The 19773-nt window shown below is 38.3% G+C and overlaps 11 non-coding genes across 11 annotated transcripts; all 11 read left to right on the top strand.

Moving 5' to 3' along the window:
* The first annotated feature begins 619 nt into the window (after positions 1-619).
* AC3HAE_039032 (transfer RNA lysine (anticodon UUU)) lies at positions 620-692 on the top strand. Its single transcript has one exon. It is a non-coding gene; the product is annotated as a tRNA-Lys (tRNA).
* A 1754-nt stretch (positions 693-2446) lies between these two features.
* Positions 2447-2519, top strand: AC3HAE_039031 (transfer RNA lysine (anticodon UUU)). Its single transcript has one exon. It is a non-coding gene; the product is annotated as a tRNA-Lys (tRNA).
* Positions 2520-3664: 1145 nt separating this feature from the next.
* AC3HAE_039028 (transfer RNA lysine (anticodon UUU)) lies at positions 3665-3737 on the top strand. Its single transcript has one exon. It is a non-coding gene; the product is annotated as a tRNA-Lys (tRNA).
* A 2363-nt stretch (positions 3738-6100) lies between these two features.
* Positions 6101-6173, top strand: AC3HAE_039027 (transfer RNA lysine (anticodon UUU)). The gene has a single exon. It is a non-coding gene; the product is annotated as a tRNA-Lys (tRNA).
* Positions 6174-6709: 536 nt separating this feature from the next.
* AC3HAE_039026 (transfer RNA lysine (anticodon UUU)) lies at positions 6710-6782 on the top strand. Its single transcript has one exon. It is a non-coding gene; the product is annotated as a tRNA-Lys (tRNA).
* A 536-nt stretch (positions 6783-7318) lies between these two features.
* AC3HAE_039025 (transfer RNA lysine (anticodon UUU)) lies at positions 7319-7391 on the top strand. The gene has a single exon. It is a non-coding gene; the product is annotated as a tRNA-Lys (tRNA).
* Positions 7392-9743: 2352 nt separating this feature from the next.
* AC3HAE_039024 (transfer RNA lysine (anticodon UUU)) lies at positions 9744-9816 on the top strand. The gene has a single exon. It is a non-coding gene; the product is annotated as a tRNA-Lys (tRNA).
* Positions 9817-10961: 1145 nt separating this feature from the next.
* On the top strand, positions 10962-11034 carry AC3HAE_039022 (transfer RNA lysine (anticodon UUU)). The gene has a single exon. It is a non-coding gene; the product is annotated as a tRNA-Lys (tRNA).
* Positions 11035-15222: 4188 nt separating this feature from the next.
* Positions 15223-15295, top strand: AC3HAE_039021 (transfer RNA lysine (anticodon UUU)). The gene has a single exon. It is a non-coding gene; the product is annotated as a tRNA-Lys (tRNA).
* Positions 15296-17047: 1752 nt separating this feature from the next.
* On the top strand, positions 17048-17120 carry AC3HAE_039020 (transfer RNA lysine (anticodon UUU)). The gene has a single exon. It is a non-coding gene; the product is annotated as a tRNA-Lys (tRNA).
* A 1145-nt stretch (positions 17121-18265) lies between these two features.
* Positions 18266-18338, top strand: AC3HAE_039018 (transfer RNA lysine (anticodon UUU)). The gene has a single exon. It is a non-coding gene; the product is annotated as a tRNA-Lys (tRNA).
* Positions 18339-19773: the final 1435 nt, after the last annotated feature.

The following is a 19773-nucleotide window of genomic DNA, read 5'->3' as shown; positions in this document are numbered from 1 at the left end:
AGTTTATTGATGCCTGGATAGCTCAGCCGGTAGAGCATCATTCTTTTAATCTGAGGGTCCAGGGTCAAGTCCCTGTTCAGGCGGGAATTCAATTATAAGAACTTCATTGACACTTCATAGGTCGTTGAGGGCTAGAATAGATGCGCTCGTTATTGATACTTTACAAAGATTTAAAAACAGAAGCCTTGTGATCCTACAAATTGGACATTTAACTAGTTACTTGTATTTATTGTAATTGACTAATTGACACTGTCTAAAATACAGAATGATGAGTCTCATTTTGTTTGACCTCTCAGCTGCAGAGGTTTTGGCTAATGAACCATGTGCTCTTCAACAAACTCCAGTTCAATTCTGATTACTGTGACAGTCATTGAAATGGAAATTCTGTGAAAATCTAAATTTATTGGAGAATGCGGGCATTGATCCCGCTACCTCTCACATGCTAAGCGAGCGCTCTACCATTTGAGCTAATTCCCCTATCTGTAAGACATCTTATGAGATGAAAAGCAGTACCATCATTAAGCATAGCTTGTGGCTTTGAATTCCCTGTAGATGGTACAGGTACTTTTATTGGAAACCTTAAACATTTTTAATGTGGGAAAATGTTGAGGTTAGTGAAGCCTGGATAGCTCAGCCGGTAGAGCATCAGACTTTTAATCTGAGGGTCCAGGGTTCAAGTCCCTGTTCAGGCGGGAATTCAATTACAAGAACTTCATTGACACTTCATAGGTCGTTGAGTGCTAGAATAGATGCGCTCGTTATTGATACTTTACAAAGATTTAAAAACAGAAGCCTTGTGATCCTACAAAATGGACGTTTAACTAGTTACTTGTATTTATTGTGATTGACTAATTGACACTGTCTAAAATACAGAATGATGAGTCTCATTTTGTTTGACCTCTCAGCTGCAGAGGTTTTGGCTAATGAACACTGTGCTCTTCAACAAACTCCAGTTCAATTCTGATTACTGTGACAGTCATTGAAATGGAAATTCTGTGAAAATCTAAATTTATTGGAGAATGCGGGCATCGATCTTGCTACCTCTCACATGCTACGCGAGCGCTCTACCATTTGAGCTAATTCCCCTATCTGTAAGACATCTTATAAGATAAAAAGCAGTACCCTCATTAAGCATAGCTTGTGGCTTTGAATTCCCTGTAGATGGTACAGGTACTTTTAATGGAAACCTAAAACATTTTTAATGTGGGAAAATGTTGAGTTTATTGATGCCTGGATAGCTCAGCCGGTAGAGCATCATACTTTTAATCTGAGGGTCCAGGGTTCAAGTCCCTGTTCAGGCGGGAATTCAATTATAAGAACTTCATTGACACTTCATAGGTCGTTGAGGGCTAGAATAGATGCGCTCGTTATTGATACTTTACAAAGATTTAAAAACAGAAGCCTTGTGATCCTACAAATTGGACATTTAACTAGTTACTTGTATTTATTGTAATTGACTAATTGACACTGTCTAAAATACAGAATGATGAGTCTCATTTTGTTTGACCTCTCAGCTGCAGAGGTTTTGGCTAATGAACCATGTGCTCTTCAACAAACTCCAGTTCAATTCTGATTACTGTGACAGTCATTGAAATGGAAATTCTGTGAAAATCTAAATTTATTGGAGAATGCGGGCATTGATCCCGCTACCTCTCACATGCTAAGCGAGCGCTCTACCATTTGAGCTAATTCCCCTATCTGTAAGACATCTTATGAGATGAAAAGCAGTACCATCATTAAGCATAGCTTGTGGCTTTGAATTCCCTGTAGATGGTACAGGTACTTTTATTGGAAACCTTAAACATTTTTAATGTGGGAAAATGTTGAGTTTATTGATGCCTGGATAGCTCAGCCGGTAGAGCATCATTCTTTTAATCTGAGGGTCCAGGGTTCAAGTCCCTGTTCAGGCGGGAATTCAATTATAAGAACTTCATTGACACTTCATAGGTCGTTGAGGGCTAGAATAGATGCGCTCGTTATTGATACTTTACAAAGATTTAAAAACAGAAGCCTTGTGATCCTACAAATTGGACATTTAACTAGTTACTTGTATTTATTGTAATTGACTAATTGACACTGTCTAAAATACAGAATGATGAGTCTCATTTTGTTTGACCTCTCAGCTGCAGAGGTTTTGGCTAATGAACCATGTGCTCTTCAACAAACTCCAGTTCAATTCTGATTACTGTGACAGTCATTGAAATGGAAATTCTGTGAAAATCTAAATTTATTGGAGAATGCGGGCATTGATCCCGCTACCTCTCACATGCTAAGCGAGCGCTCTACCATTTGAGCTAATTCCCCTATCTGTAAGACATCTTATGAGATGAAAAGCAGTACCATCATTAAGCATAGCTTGTGGCTTTGAATTCCCTGTAGATGGTACAGGTACTTTTATTGGAAACCTTAAACATTTTTAATGTGGGAAAATGTTGAGGTTAGTGAAGCCTGGATAGCTCAGCCGGTAGAGCATCAGACTTTTAATCTGAGGGTCCAGGGTTCAAGTCCCTGTTCAGGCGGGAATTCAATTATAAGAACTTCATTGACACTTCATAGGTCGTTGAGTGCTAGAATAGATGCGCTCGTTATTGATACTTTACAAAGATTTAAAAACAGAAGCCTTGTGATCCTACAAAATGGACGTTTAACTAGTTACTTGTATTTATTGTGATTGACTAATTGACACTGTCTAAAATACAGAATGATGAGTCTCATTTTGTTTGACCTCTCAGCTGCAGAGGTTTTGGCTAATGAACACTGTGCTCTTCAACAAACTCCAGTTCAATTCTGATTGCTGTGACAGTCATTGAAATGGAAATTCTGTGAAAATCTAAATTTATTGGAGAATGCGGGCATCGATCTTGCTACCTCTCACATGCTACGCGAGCGCTCTACCATTTGAGCTAATTCCCCTATCTGTAAGACATCTTATAAGATAAAAAGCAGTACCCTCATTAAGCATAGCTTGTGGCTTTGAATTCCCTGTAGATGGTACAGGTACTTTTAATGGAAACCTAAAACATTTTTAATGTGGGAAAATGTTGAGTTTATTGATGCCTGGATAGCTCAGCCGGTAGAGCATCATACTTTTAATCTGAGGGTCCAGGGTTCAAGTCCCTGTTCAGGCGGGAATTCAATTATAAGAACTTCATTGACACTTCATAGGTCGTTGAGGGCTAGAATAGATGCGCTCGTTATTGATACTTTACAAAGATTTAAAAACAGAAGCCTTGTGATCCTACAAATTGGACATTTAACTAGTTACTTGTATTTATTGTAATTGACTAATTGACACTGTCTAAAATACAGAATGATGAGTCTCATTTTGTTTGACCTCTCAGCTGCAGAGGTTTTGGCTAATGAACCATGTGCTCTTCAACAAACTCCAGTTCAATTCTGATTACTGTGACAGTCATTGAAATGGAAATTCTGTGAAAATCTAAATTTATTGGAGAATGCGGGCATTGATCCCGCTACCTCTCACATGCTAAGCGAGCGCTCTACCATTTGAGCTAATTCCCCTATCTGTAAGACATCTTATGAGATGAAAAGCAGTACCATCATTAAGCATAGCTTGTGGCTTTGAATTCCCTGTAGATGGTACAGGTACTTTTATTGGAAACCTTAAACATTTTTAATGTGGGAAAATGTTGAGGTTAGTGAAGCCTGGATAGCTCAGCCGGTAGAGCATCAGACTTTTAATCTGAGGGTCCAGGGTTCAAGTCCCTGTTCAGGCGGGAATTCAATTATAAGAACTTCATTGACACTTCATAGGTCGTTGAGTGCTAGAATAGATGCGCTCGTTATTGATACTTTACAAAGATTTAAAAACAGAAGCCTTGTGATCCTACAAAATGGACGTTTAACTAGTTACTTGTATTTATTGTGATTGACTAATTGACACTGTCTAAAATACAGAATGATGAGTCTCATTTTGTTTGACCTCTCAGCTGCAGAGGTTTTGGCTAATGAACACTGTGCTCTTCAACAAACTCCAGTTCAATTCTGATTACTGTGACAGTCATTGAAATGGAAATTCTGTGAAAATCTAAATTTATTGGAGAATACGGGCATCGATCCCGCTACCTCTCACATGCTAAGCGAGCGCTCTACCATTTGAGCAAATTCCCCTATCTCTAAGACATCTTATAAGATAAAAAGCAGTACCCTCATTAAGCATAGCTTGTGGCTTTGAATTCCCTGTAGATGGTACAGGTACTTTTAATGGAAAACTAAAACATTTTTAATGTGGGAAAATGTTGAATTTATTGATGCCTGGATAGCTCAGCCGGTAGAGCATCATACTTTTAATCTGAGGGTCCAGGGTTCAAGTCCCTGTTCAGCCGGGAATTCAATTATAAGAACTTCATTGACACTTCATAGGTCGTTGAGTGCTAGAATAGATGCGCTCGTTATTGATACTTTACAAAGATTTAAAAACAGAAGCCTTGTGATCCTACAAATTGGACATTTAACTAGTTACTTGTATTTATTGTAATTGACTAATTGACACTGTCTAAAATACAGAATGATGAGTCTCATTTTGTTTGACCTCTCAGCTGCAGAGGTTATGGCTAATGAACCATGTGCTCTTCAACAAACTCCAGTTCAATTCTGATTACTGTGACAGTCATTGAAATGGAAATTCTGTGAAAATCTAAATTTATTGGAGAATGCGAGCATGGATCCCGCTAACTCTCACATGCTAAGCGAGCGCTCTACCATTTGAGCTAATTCCCCTATCTGTAAGACATCTTATAAGATAAAAAGCAGTACCCTCATTAAGCATAGCTTGTGGCTTTGAATTCCCTGTAGATGGTACAGGTACTTTTAATGGAAACCTAAAACATTTTTAATGTGGGAAAATGTTGAGTTTATTGATGCCTGGATAGCTCAGCCGGTAGAGCATCATACTTTTAATCTGAGGGTCCAGCGTTCAAGTCCCTGTTCAGGTGGGATTTCAGTTATAATAACTTCATTGACCCTTCATAGGTCGTTGAGTGCTAGAATAGATGCGCTCGTTATTGATACTTTACAAAGATTTAAAAACAGAAGCCTTGTGATCCTACAAATTGGACATTTAACTAGTTACTTGTATTTATTGTAATTGACTAATTGACACTGTCTAAAATACAGAATGATGAGTCTCATTTTGTTTGACCTCTCAGCTGCAGAGGTTTTGGCTAATGAACCATGTGCTCTTCAACAAACTCCAGTTCAATTCTGATTACTGTGACAGTCATTGAAATGGAAATTCTGTGAAAATCTAAATTTATTGGAGAATGCGGGCATCGATCGCTCTACCTCTCACATGCTAAGCGAGCGCTCTACCATTTGAGCTAATTCCCCTATCTGTAAGACATCTTATAAGATAAAAAGCAGTACCCTCATTAAGCATAGCGTGTGGCTTTGAATTCCCTGTAGATGGTACAGGTACTTTTAATGGAAACCTTAAACATTTTTAATGTGGGAAAATGTTGCGGTTATTGAAGCCTGGATAGCTCAGCCGGTAGAGCATCAGACTTTTAATCTGAGTGTCCAGCGTTCAAGTACCTGTTCAGGTGGGATTTCAGTTATAATAACTTCATTGCCCCTTCATAGGTCATTGAGTGCTAGAATAGACGCGCTCGTTATTGATACTTTACAAAGATTTAAAAACGGAATCCTTGTGATCCTGACAATTCGACGTTTAACTAGTTACTTGTATTTATTGTAATTGACTAATCGACACTGTCTAAAATACAGAATGATGTGTCTCATTTTGTTTAACCTCTCAGCTGCAGAGGTTTTGGCTAATGAACCATGTGCTCTCCAACAAACTCCAGTTCAATTCTGATTACTGTGACAGTCATTGAAATGGAAATTCTGTGAAAATCTAAATTTATTGGAGAATGCGGGCATCAATCCCGCTACCTCTCACATGCTAAGCGAGCGCTCTACCATTTGAGCTAATTCCCCTATCTGTAAGACATTTTATAAGATGAAAAGCAGTACCATCATTAAGCATAGCTTGTGGCTTTGAATTCCCTGTAGATGGTACAGGTACTTTTAATGGAAACCTTAAACATTTTTAATGTGGGAAAATGTTGAGGTTATTGAAGCCTGGATAGCTCAGCCGGTAGAGCATCAGACTTTTAATCTGAGGGTCCAGGGTTCAAGTCCCTGTTCAGGCGCGAATTCAATTATAAGAACTTCATTGACACTTCATAGGTCGTTGAGTGCCAGAATAGATGCGCTCGTTATTGATACTTTACAAAGATTTAAAAACAGAAGCCTTGTGATCCTACAAATTGGACATTTAACTAGTTACTTGTATTTATTGTAATTGACTAATTGACACTGTCTAAAATACAGAATGATGAGTCTCATTTTGTTTGACCTCTCAGCTGCAGAGGTTATGGCTAATGAACCATGTGCTCTTCAACAAACTCCAGTTCAATTCTGATTACTGTGACAGTCATTGAAATGGAAATTCTGTGAAAATCTAAATTTATTGGAGAATGCGGGCATCGATCCCGCTACCTCTCACATGCTAAGCGAGCGCTCTACCATTTGAGCTAATTCCCCTATCTGTAAGACATATTATAAGATAAAAAGCAGTACCCTCATTAAGCATAGCTTGTGGCTTTGAATTCCCTGTAGATGGTACAGGTACTTTTAATGGAAACCTAAAACATTTTTAATATGGGAAAATGTGGAGTTTATTGAAGCCTGGATAGCTCAGCCGGTAGAGCATCAGACTTTTAATCTGAGGGTCCAGGGTTCAAGTCCCTGTTCAGGCGGCATTTCAATTATAAGAACTTCATTGACACTTCATAGGTCGTTGAGTGCTAGAATAGATGCGCTCATTATTGATACTTTACAAAGATTTAAAAACAGAAGCCTTGTGATCCTGCAAATTGGACGTTTAACTAGTTACTTGTATTTATTGTGATTGACTAATTGACACTGTCTAAAATACAGAATGATGAGTCTCATTTTGTTTGACCTCTCAGCTGCAGAGGTTTTGGCTAATGAACACTGTGCTCTTCAACAAACTCCAGTTCAATTCTGATTACTGTGACAGTCATTGAAATGGAAATTCTGTGAAAATCTAAATTTATTGGAGAATGCGGGCATCGATCCCGCTACCTCTCACATGCTAAGCGAGCGCTCTACCATTTGAGCTAATTCCCCTATCTGTAAGACATTTTATAAGATGAAAAGCAGTACCATCATTAAGCATAGCTTGTGGCTTTCAATTCCCTGTAGATGGTACAGGTACTTTTAATGGAAACCTAAAACATTTTTAATGTGGGAAAATGTTGAGTTTATTATTGCCTGGATAGCTCAGCCGGTAGAGCATCAGACTTTTAATCTGAGGGTCCAGGGTTCAAGTCCCTGTTCAGGCGGGAATTCAATTGTAAGAACTTCATTGACACTTCATAGGTCGTTGAGTGCTAGAATAGATGCGCTCGTTATTGATACTTTACAAAGATTTAAAAACAGAAGCCTTGTGATCCTACAAATTGGACGTTTAAGTAGTTACTTGTATTTATTGTAATTGACTAATTGACACTGTCTAAAATACAGAATGATGAGTCTCATTTTGTTTGACCTCTCACCTGCAGAGGTTTTGGCTAATGAACCATGTGCTCTTCAACAAACTCCAGTTCAATTCTGATTACTGTGACAGTCATTGAAATGGAAATTCTGTGAAAATCTGAATTTATTGGAGAATGCGGGCATCGATCCCGCTACCTCTCACATGCTAAGCGAGCGCTCTACCATTTGAGCTAATTCCCCTGTCTGTAAGACATCTTATAAGATAAAAAGCAGTACCCTCATTAAGCATAGCTTGTGGCTTTGAATTCCCTGTAGATGGTACAGGTACTTTTAATGGAAACCTAAAACATTTTTAATGTGGGAAAATGTTGAGTTCATTGAAGCCTGGATAGCTCAACAGGTAGAGCATCAGACTTTTAATCTGAGGGTCCAGGGTTCAAGTCCCTGTTCAGCCGGGAATTCAATTATAAGAACTTCATTGACACTTCATAGGTCGTTGAGTGCTAGAATAGATGCGCTCATTATTGATACTTTACAAAGATTTAAAAACAGAAGCCTTGTGATCCTACAAAATGGACGTTTAACTAGTTACTTGTATTTATTGTGATTGACTAATTGACACTGTCTAAAATACAGAATGATGAGTCTCATTTTGTTTGACCTCTCAGCTGCAGAGGTTTTGGCTAATGAACACTGTGCTCTTCAACAAACTCCAGTTCAATTCTGATTACTGTGACAGTCATTGAAATGGAAATTCTGTGAAAATCTAAATTTATTGGAGAATGCGGGCATCGATCCCTCTACCTCTCACATGCTAAGCGAGCGCTCTACCATTTGAGCTAATTCCCCTATCTGTAAGACATTTTATAAGATGAAAAGCAGTACCATCATTAAGCATAGCTTGTGGCTTTGAATTCCCTGTAGATGGTACAGGTACTTTTAATGGAAACCTAAAACATTTTTAATGTGGGAAAATGATGAGTTTTTTAATGCCTGGATAGCTCAGCCGGTAGAGCATCAGACTTTTAATCTAAGGGTCCAGGGTTCAAGTCCCTGTTCAGGCGGGAATTCAATTATAAGAACTTCATAGGTCGTTGAGTGCTGGATTAGATGTGCTCGTTATTGATACTTTACAAAGATTTAAAAACAGAAGCCTTGTGATCCTACAAATTGGACATTTAACTAGTTACTTGTATTTATTGTAATTGACTAATTGACACTGTCTAAAATACAGAATGATGAGTCTCATTTTGTTTGACCTCTCAGCTGCAGAGGTTTTGGCTAATGAACCATGTGCTCTTCAACAAACTCCAGTTCAATTCTGATTACTGTGACAGTCATTGAAATGGAAATTCTGTGAAAATCTAAATTTATTGGAGAATGCGGGCATCGATCCCGCTACCTCTCACATGCTAAGCGAGCGCTCTACCATTTGAGCTAATTCCCCTTTCTGTAAGACATCTTATAAGATAAAAAGCAGTACCCTCATTAAGCATAGCGTGTGGCTTTGAATTCCCTGTAGATGGTACAGGTACTTTTAATGGAAACCTAAAACATTTTTAATATGGGAAAATGTTGAGTTTATTGAAGCCTGGATAGCTCAGCCGGTAGAGCATCAGACTTTTAATCTGAGGGTCCAGCGTTCAAGTACCTGTTCAGGTGGGATTTCAGTTATAATAACTTCATTGACCCTTCATAGGTCATTGAGTGCTAGAATAGACGCGCTCGTTATTGATACTTTACAAAGATTTAAAAACAGAAGCCTTGTGATCCTACAAATTGGACGTTTAAGTAGTTACTTGTATTTATTGTAATTGACTAATTGACACTGTCTAAAATACAGAATGATGAGTCTCATTTTGTTTAACCTCTCAGCTGCAGAGGTTTTGGCTAATGAACCATGTGCTCTTCAACAAACTCCAGTTCAATTCTGATTACTGTGACAGTCATTGAAATGGAAATTCTGTGAAAATCTAAATTTATTGGAGAATGCGGGCATCAATCCCGCTACCTCTCACATGCTAAGCGAGCGCTCTACCATTTGAGCTAATTCCCCTATCTGTAAGACATTTTATAAGATAAAAAGCAGTACCATCATTGAGCATAGCTTGTGGCTTTGAATTCCCTGTAGATGGTACAGGTACTTTTAATGGAAACCTAAAACATTTTTAATGTGGGAAAATGTTGCGTTTATTGATGCCTGGATAGCTCAGCCGGTAGAGCATCAGACTTTTAATCTGAGGGTCCAGGGTTCAAGTCCCTGTTCAGGCGGGAATTCAATTATAAGAACTTCATTGACACTTCATAGGTCGTTGAGTGCTAGAATAGATGCGGTCGTTATTGATACTTTACAAAGATTTAAAAACAGAAGCCTTGTGATCCTACAAATTGGACGTTTAAGTAGTTACTTGTATTTATTGTAATTGACTAATTGACACTGTCTAAAATACAGAATGATGAGTCTCATTTTGTTTGACCTCTCACCTGCAGAGGTTTTGGCTAATGAACCATGTGCTCTTCAACAAACTCCAGTTCAATTCTGATTACTGTGACAGTCATTGAAATGGAAATTCTGTGAAAATCTGAATTTATTGGAGAATGTGGGCATCGATCCCACTACCTCTCACATGCTAAGCGAGCGCTCTACCATTTGAGCTAATTCCCCTATCTGTAAGACGTCTTCTAAGATAAAAAGCAGTACCCTCATTAAGCATAGCTTGTGGCTTTGAATTCCCTGTAGATGGTACAGGTACTTTTAATGGAAACCTAAAACATTTTTAATGTGGGAAAATGTTGAGTTTATTGAAGCCTGGATAGCTCAACCGGTAGAGCATCAGACTTTTAATCTGAGGGTCCAGGGTTCAAGTCCCTGTTCAGCCGGGAATTCAATTATAAGAACTTCATTGACACTTCATAGGTCGTTGAGTGCTAGAATAGATGCGCGCGTTATTGATACTTTACAAAGATTTAAAAACAGAAGCCTTGTGATCCTACAAAATGGACGTTTAACTAGTTACTTGTATTTATTGTGATTGACTAATTGACACTGTCTAAAATACAGAATGATGAGTCTCATTTTGTTTGACCTCTCAGCTGCAGAGGTTTTGGCTAATGAACACTGTGCTCTTCAACAAACTCCAGTTCAATTCTGATTACTGTGACAGTCATTGAAATGGAAATTCTGTGAAAATCTAAATTTATTGGAGAATGCGGGCATCGATCCCGCTACCTCTCACATGCTAAGCGAGCGCTCTACCATTTGAGCTAATTCCCCTATCTGTAAGACATATTATAAGATAAAAAGCAGTACCCTCATTAAGCATAGCTTGTGGCTTTGAATTCCCTGTAGATGGTACAGGTACTTTTAATGGAAACCTAAAACATTTTTAATATGGGAAAATGTGGAGTTTATTGAAGCCTGGATAGCTCAGCCGGTAGAGCATCAGACTTTTAATCTGAGGGTCCAGGGTTCAAGTCCCTGTTCAGGCGGCATTTCAATTATAAGAACTTCATTGACACTTCATAGGTTGTTGAGTGCTAGAATAGATGCGCTCAATATTGATACTTTACAAAGATTTAAAAACAGAAGCCTTGTGATCCTACAAATTGGACATTTAACTAGTTACTTGTATTTATCGTAATTGACTAATTGACACTGTCTAAAATACAGAATGATGAGTCTCATTTTGTTTGACCTCTCAGCTGCAGAGGTTATGGCTAATGAACCATGTGCTCTTCAACAAACTCCAGTTCAATTCTGATTACTGTGACAGTCATTGAAATGGAAATTCTGTGAAAATCTAAATTTATTGGAGAATGCGGGCATCGATCCCGCTACCTCTCACATGCTAAGCGAGCGCTCTACCATTTGAGCTAATTCCCCTATCTGTAAGACATATTATAAGATAAAAAGCAGTACCCTCATTAAGCATAGCTTGTGGCTTTGAATTCCCTGTAGATGGTACAGGTACTTTTAATGGAAACCTAAAACATTTTTAATATGGGAAAATGTGGAGTTTATTGAAGCCTGGATAGCTCAGCCGGTAGAGCATCAGACTTTTAATCTGAGGGTCCATGGTTCAAGTCCCTGTTCAGGCGGCATTTCAATTATAAGAACTTCATTGACACTTCATAGGTTGTTGAGTGCTAGAATAGATGCGCTCATTATTGATACTTTACAAAGATTTAAAAACAGAAGCCTTGTGATCCTGCAAATTGGACGTTTAACTAGTTACTTGTATTTATTGTAATGAATAATTGACACTGTCTAAAATACAGAATGATGAGTCTCATTTTGTTTGACCTCTCAGCTGCAGAGGTTTTGGCTAATGAACCATGTGCTCTTCAACAAACTCCAGTTCAATTCTGATTACTGTGACAGTCATTGAAATGGAAATTCTGTGAAAATCTAAATTTATTGGAGAATGCAGGCATCGATCACGCTACCTCTCACATGCTACGCGAGCGCTCTACCATTTGAGCTAATTCCCCTATCTGTAAGACATCTTATAAGATAAAAAGCAGTACCCTCATTAAGCATAGCTTGTGGCTTTGAATTCCCTGTAGATGGTACAGGTACTTTTAATGGAAACCTAAAACATTTTTAATGTGGGAAAATGTTGAGTTTATTGATGGCTGGATAGCTCAGCCGGTAGAGCATCATACTTTTAATCTGAGGGTCCAGGGTTCAAGTCCCTGTTCAGGCGGGAATTCAATTATAAGAACTTCATTGACACTTCATAGGTCGTTGAGTGCTAGAATAGATGCGCTCGTTATTGATACTTTACAAAGATTTAAAAACAGAAGCCTTGTGATCCTACAAATTGGACATTTAACTAGTTACTTGTATTTATTGTAATTGACTAATTGACACTGTCTAAAATACAGAATGATGAGTCTCATTTTGTTTGACCTCTCAGCTGCAGAGGTTTTGGCTAATGAACCATGTGCTCTTCAACAAACTCCAGTTCAATTCTGATTACTGTGACAGTCATTGAAATGGAAATTCTGTGAAAATCTAAATTTATTGGAGAATGCGGGCATCGATCCCGCTACCTCTCACATGCTAAGCGAGCGCTCTACCATTTGAGCTAATTCCCCTATCTGTAAGACATATTATAAGATAAAAAGCAGTACCCTCATTAAGCATAGCTTGTGGCTTTGAATTCCCTGTAGATGGTACAGGTACTTTTAATGGAAACCTAAAACATTTTTAATATGGGAAAATGTGGAGTTTATTGAAGCCTGGATAGCTCAGCCGGTAGAGCATCAGACTTTTAATCTGAGGGTCCAGCGTTCAAGTCCCTGTTCAGGTGGGAGTTCAGTTATAATAACTTCATTGACCCTTCATAGGTCGTTGAGTGCTAGAATAGACGCGCTCGTTATTGATACTTTACAAAGATTTAAAAACAGAAGCCTTGTGATCCTACAAAATGGACGTTTAACTAGTTACTTGTATTTATTGTGATTGACTAATTGACACTGTCTAAAATACAGAATGATGAGTCTCATTTTGTTTGACCTCTCAGCTGCAGAGGTTTTGGCTAATGAACACTGTGCTCTTCAACAAACTCCAGTTCAATTCTGATTACTGTGACAGTCATTGAAATGGAAATTCTGTGAAAATCTAAATTTATTGGAGAATGCGGGCATCGATCTTGCTACCTCTCACATGCTACGCGAGCGCTCTACCATTTGAGCTAATTCCCCTATCTGTAAGACATCTTATAAGATAAAAAGCAGTACCCTCATTAAGCATAGCTTGTGGCTTTGAATTCCCTGTAGATGGTACAGGTACTTTTAATGGAAACCTAAAACATTTTTAATGTGGGAAAATGTTGAGTTTATTGATGCCTGGATAGCTCAGCCGGTAGAGCATCATACTTTTAATCTGAGGGTCCAGGGTTCAAGTCCCTGTTCAGGCGGGAATTCAATTATAAGAACTTCATTGACACTTCATAGGTCGTTGAGGGCTAGAATAGATGCGCTCGTTATTGATACTTTACAAAGATTTAAAAACAGAAGCCTTGTGATCCTACAAATTGGACATTTAACTAGTTACTTGTATTTATTGTAATTGACTAATTGACACTGTCTAAAATACAGAATGATGAGTCTCATTTTGTTTGACCTCTCAGCTGCAGAGGTTTTGGCTAATGAACCATGTGCTCTTCAACAAACTCCAGTTCAATTCTGATTACTGTGACAGTCATTGAAATGGAAATTCTGTGAAAATCTAAATTTATTGGAGAATGCGGGCATCGATCCCGCTACCTCTCACATGCTAAGCGACCGCTCTACCATTTGAGCTAATTCCCCTATCTGTAAGACATATTATAAGATAAAAAGCAGTACCCTCATTAAGCATAGCTTGTGGCTTTGAATTCCCTGTAGATGGTACAGGTACTTTTAATGGAAACCTAAAACATTTTTAATATGGGAAAATGTGGAGTTTATTGAAGCCTGGATAGCTCAGCCGGTAGAGCATCAGACTTTTAATCTGAGGGTCCAGCGTTCAAGTCCCTGTTCAGGTGGGAGTTCAGTTATAATAACTTCATTGACCCTTCATAGGTCGTTGAGTGCTAGAATAGACGCGCTCGTTATTGATACTTTACAAAGATTTAAAAACAGAAGCCTTGTGATCCTACAAAATGGACGTTTAACTAGTTACTTGTATTTATTGTGATTGACTAATTGACACTGTCTAAAATACAGAATGATGAGTCTCATTTTGTTTGACCTCTCAGCTGCAGAGGTTTTGGCTAATGAACACTGTGCTCTTCAACAAACTCCAGTTCAATTCTGATTACTGTGACAGTCATTGAAATGGAAATTCTGTGAAAATCTAAATTTATTGGAGAATGCGGGCATCGATCTTGCTACCTCTCACATGCTACGCGAGCGCTCTACCATTTGAGCTAATTCCCCTATCTGTAAGACATCTTATAAGATAAAAAGCAGTACCCTCATTAAGCATAGCTTGTGGCTTTGAATTCCCTGTAGATGGTACAGGTACTTTTAATGGAAACCTAAAACATTTTTAATGTGGGAAAATGTTGAGTTTATTGATGCCTGGATAGCTCAGCCGGTAGAGCATCATTCTTTTAATCTGAGGGTCCAGGGTCAAGTCCCTGTTCAGGCGGGAATTCAATTATAAGAACTTCATTGACACTTCATAGGTCGTTGAGGGCTAGAATAGATGCGCTCGTTATTGATACTTTACAAAGATTTAAAAACAGAAGCCTTGTGATCCTACAAATTGGACATTTAACTAGTTACTTGTATTTATTGTAATTGACTAATTGACACTGTCTAAAATACAGAATGATGAGTCTCATTTTGTTTGACCTCTCAGCTGCAGAGGTTTTGGCTAATGAACCATGTGCTCTTCAACAAACTCCAGTTCAATTCTGATTACTGTGACAGTCATTGAAATGGAAATTCTGTGAAAATCTAAATTTATTGGAGAATGCGGGCATTGATCCCGCTACCTCTCACATGCTAAGCGAGCGCTCTACCATTTGAGCTAATTCCCCTATCTGTAAGACATCTTATGAGATGAAAAGCAGTACCATCATTAAGCATAGCTTGTGGCTTTGAATTCCCTGTAGATGGTACAGGTACTTTTATTGGAAACCTTAAACATTTTTAATGTGGGAAAATGTTGAGGTTAGTGAAGCCTGGATAGCTCAGCCGGTAGAGCATCAGACTTTTAATCTGAGGGTCCAGGGTTCAAGTCCCTGTTCAGGCGGGAATTCAATTACAAGAACTTCATTGACATAATAGGTCGTTGAGTGCTAGAATAGATGCGCTCGTTATTGATACTTTACAAAGATTTAAAAACAGAAGCCTTGTGATCCTACAAAATGGACGTTTAACTAGTTACTTGTATTTATTGTGATTGACTAATTGACACTGTCTAAAATACAGAATGATGAGTCTCATTTTGTTTGACCTCTCAGCTGCAGAGGTTTTGGCTAATGAACACTGTGCTCTTCAACAAACTCCAGTTCAATTCTGATTACTGTGACAGTCATTGAAATGGAAATTCTGTGAAAATCTAAATTTATTGGAGAATGCGGGCATCGATCTTGCTACCTCTCACATGCTACGTGAGCGCTCTACCATTTGAGCTAATTCCCCTATCTGTAAGACATCTTATAAGATAAAAAGCAGTACCCTCATTAAGCATAGCTTGTGGCTTTGAATTCCCTGTAGATGGTACAGGTACTTTTAATGGAAACCTAAAACATTTTTAATGTGGGAAAATGTTGAGTTTATTGATGCCTGGATAGCTCAGCCGGTAGAGCATCATACTTTTAATCTGAGGGTCCAGGGTTCAAGTCCCTGTTCAGGCGGGAATTCAATTATAAGAACTTCATTGACACTTCATAGGTCGTTGAGGGCTAGAATAGATGCGCTCGTTATTGATACTTTACAAAGATTTAAAAACAGAAGCCTTGTGATCCTACAAATTGGACATTTAACTAGTTACTTGTATTTATTGTAATTGACTAATTGACACTGTCTAAAATACAGAATGATGAGTCTCATTTTGTTTGACCTCTCAGCTGCAGAGGTTTTGGCTAATGAACCATGTGCTCTTCAACAAACTCCAGTTCAATTCTGATTACTGTGACAGTCATTGAAATGGAAATTCTGTGAAAATCTAAATTTATTGGAGAATGCGGGCATTGATCCCGCTACCTCTCACATGCTAAGCGAGCGCTCTACCATTTGAGCTAATTCCCCTATCTGTAAGACATCTTATGAGATGAAAAGCAGTACCATCATTAAGCATAGCTTGTGGCTTTGAATTCCCTGTAGATGGTACAGGTACTTTTATTGGAAACCTTAAACATTTTTAATGTGGGAAAATGTTGAGTTTATTGATGCCTGGATAGCTCAGCCGGTAGAGCATCATTCTTTTAATCTGAGGGTCCAGGGTTCAAGTCCCTGTTCAGGCGGGAATTCAATTATAAGAACTTCATTGACACTTCATAGGTCGTTGAGGGCTAGAATAGATGCGCTCGTTATTGATACTTTACAAAGATTTAAAAACAGAAGCCTTGTGATCCTACAAATTGGACATTTAACTAGTTACTTGTATTTATTGTAATTGACTAATTGACACTGTCTAAAATACAGAATGATGAGTCTCATTTTGTTTGACCTCTCAGCTGCAGAGGTTTTGGCTAATGAACCATGTGCTCTTCAACAAACTCCAGTTCAATTCTGATTACTGTGACAGTCATTGAAATGGAAATTCTGTGAAAATCTAAATTTATTGGAGAATGCGGGCATTGATCCCGCTACCTCTCACATGCTAAGCGAGCGCTCTACCATTTGAGCTAATTCCCCTATCTGTAAGACATCTTATGAGATGAAAAGCAGTACCATCATTAAGCATAGCTTGTGGCTTTGAATTCCCTGTAGATGGTACAGGTACTTTTATTGGAAACCTTAAACATTTTTAATGTGGGAAAATGTTGAGGTTAGTGAAGCCTGGATAGCTCAGCCGGTAGAGCATCAGACTTTTAATCTGAGGGTCCAGGGTTCAAGTCCCTGTTCAGGCGGGAATTCAATTATAAGAACTTCATTGACACTTCATAGGTCGTTGAGTGCTAGAATAGATGCGCTCGTTATTGATACTTTACAAAGATTTAAAAACAGAAGCCTTGTGATCCTACAAAATGGACGTTTAACTAGTTACTTGTATTTATTGTGATTGACTAATTGACACTGTCTAAAATACAGAATGATGAGTCTCATTTTGTTTGACCTCTCAGCTGCAGAGGTTTTGGCTAATGAACACTGTGCTCTTCAACAAACTCCAGTTCAATTCTGATTGCTGTGACAGTCATTGAAATGGAAATTCTGTGAAAATCTAAATTTATTGGAGAATGCGGGCATCGATCTTGCTACCTCTCACATGCTACGCGAGCGCTCTACCATTTGAGCTAATTCCCCTATCTGTAAGACATCTTATAAGATAAAAAGCAGTACCCTCATTAAGCATAGCTTGTGGCTTTGAATTCCCTGTAGATGGTACAGGTACTTTTAATGGAAACCTAAAACATTTTTAATGTGGGAAAATGTTGAGTTTATTGATGCCTGGATAGCTCAGCCGGTAGAGCATCATACTTTTAATCTGAGGGTCCAGGGTTCAAGTCCCTGTTCAGGCGGGAATTCAATTATAAGAACTTCATTGACACTTCATAGGTCGTTGAGGGCTAGAATAGATGCGCTCGTTATTGATACTTTACAAAGATTTAAAAACAGAAGCCTTGTGATCCTACAAATTGGACATTTAACTAGTTACTTGTATTTATTGTAATTGACTAATTGACACTGTCTAAAATACAGAATGATGAGTCTCATTTTGTTTGACCTCTCAGCTGCAGAGGTTTTGGCTAATGAACCATGTGCTCTTCAACAAACTCCAGTTCAATTCTGATTACTGTGACAGTCATTGAAATGGAAATTCTGTGAAAATCTAAATTTATTGGAGAATGCGGGCATTGATCCCGCTACCTCTCACATGCTAAGCGAGCGCTCTACCATTTGAGCTAATTCCCCTATCTGTAAGACATCTTATGAGATGAAAAGCAGTACCATCATTAAGCATAGCTTGTGGCTTTGAATTCCCTGTAGATGGTACAGGTACTTTTATTGGAAACCTTAAACATTTTTAATGTGGGAAAATGTTGAGGTTAGTGAAGCCTGGATAGCTCAGCCGGTAGAGCATCAGACTTTTAATCTGAGGGTCCAGGGTTCAAGTCCCTGTTCAGGCGGGAATTCAATTATAAGAACTTCATTGACACTTCATAGGTCGTTGAGTGCTAGAATAGATGCGCTCGTTATTGATACTTTACAAAGATTTAAAAACAGAAGCCTTGTGATCCTACAAAATGGACGTTTAACTAGTTACTTGTATTTATTGTGATTGACTAATTGACACTGTCTAAAATACAGAATGATGAGTCTCATTTTGTTTGACCTCTCAGCTGCAGAGGTTTTGGCTAATGAACACTGTGCTCTTCAACAAACTCCAGTTCAATTCTGATTACTGTGACAGTCATTGAAATGGAAATTCTGTGAAAATCTAAATTTATTGGAGAATACGGGCATCGATCCCGCTACCTCTCACATGCTAAGCGAGCGCTCTACCATTTGAGCAAATTCCCCTATCTGTAAGACATCTTATAAGATAAAAAGCAGTACCCTCATTAAGCATAGCTTGTGGCTTTGAATTCCCTGTAGATGGTACAGGTACTTTTAATGGAAAACTAAAACATTTTTAATGTGGGAAAATGTTGAATTTATTGATGCCTGGATAGCTCAGCCGGTAGAGCATCATACTTTTAATCTGAGGGTCCAGGGTTCAAGTCCCTGTTCAGCCGGGAATTCAATTATAAGAACTTCATTGACACTTCATAGGTCGTTGAGTGCTAGAATAGATGCGCTCGTTATTGATACTTTACAAAGATTTAAAAACAGAAGCCTTGTGATCCTACAAATTGGACATTTAACTAGTTACTTGTATTTATTGTAATTGACTAATTGACACTGTCTAAAATACAGAATGATGAGTCTCATTTTGTTTGACCTCTCAGCTGCAGAGGTTATGGCTAATGAACCATGTGCTCTTCAACAAACTCCAGTTCAATTCTGATTACTGTGACAGTCATTGAAATGGAAATTCTGTGAAAATCTAAATTTATTGGAGAATGCGAGCATGGATCCCGCTAACTCTCACATGCTAAGCGAGCGCTCTACCATTTGAGCTAATTCCCCTATCTGTAAGACATCTTATAAGATAAAAAGCAGTACCCTCATTAAGCATAGCTTGTGGCTTTGAATTCCCTGTAGATGGTACAGGTACTTTTAATGGAAACCTAAAACATTTTTAATGTGGGAAAATGTTGAGTTTATTGATGCCTGGATAGCTCAGCCGGTAGAGCATCATACTTTTAATCTGAGGGTCCAGCGTTCAAGTCCCTGTTCAGGTGGGATTTCAGTTATAATAACTTCATTGACCCTTCATAGGTCGTTGAGTGCTAGAATAGATGCGCTCGTTATTGATACTTTACAAAGATTTAAAAACAGAAGCCTTGTGATCCTACAAATTGGACATTTAACTAGTTACTTGTATTTATTGTAATTGACTAATTGACACTGTCTAAAATACAGAATGATGAGTCTCATTTTGTTTGACCTCTCAGCTGC

Source organism: Micromesistius poutassou (genome assembly GCF_964030765.1).
Source record: "Micromesistius poutassou genome assembly, chromosome: 23".
NCBI classification, from domain to species: Eukaryota; Metazoa; Chordata; class Actinopteri; order Gadiformes; family Gadidae; genus Micromesistius; species Micromesistius poutassou.
The sequence above is the reverse complement of the archived record's forward strand: the minus strand, read 5'-3'. Positions and strand labels throughout refer to the sequence as shown.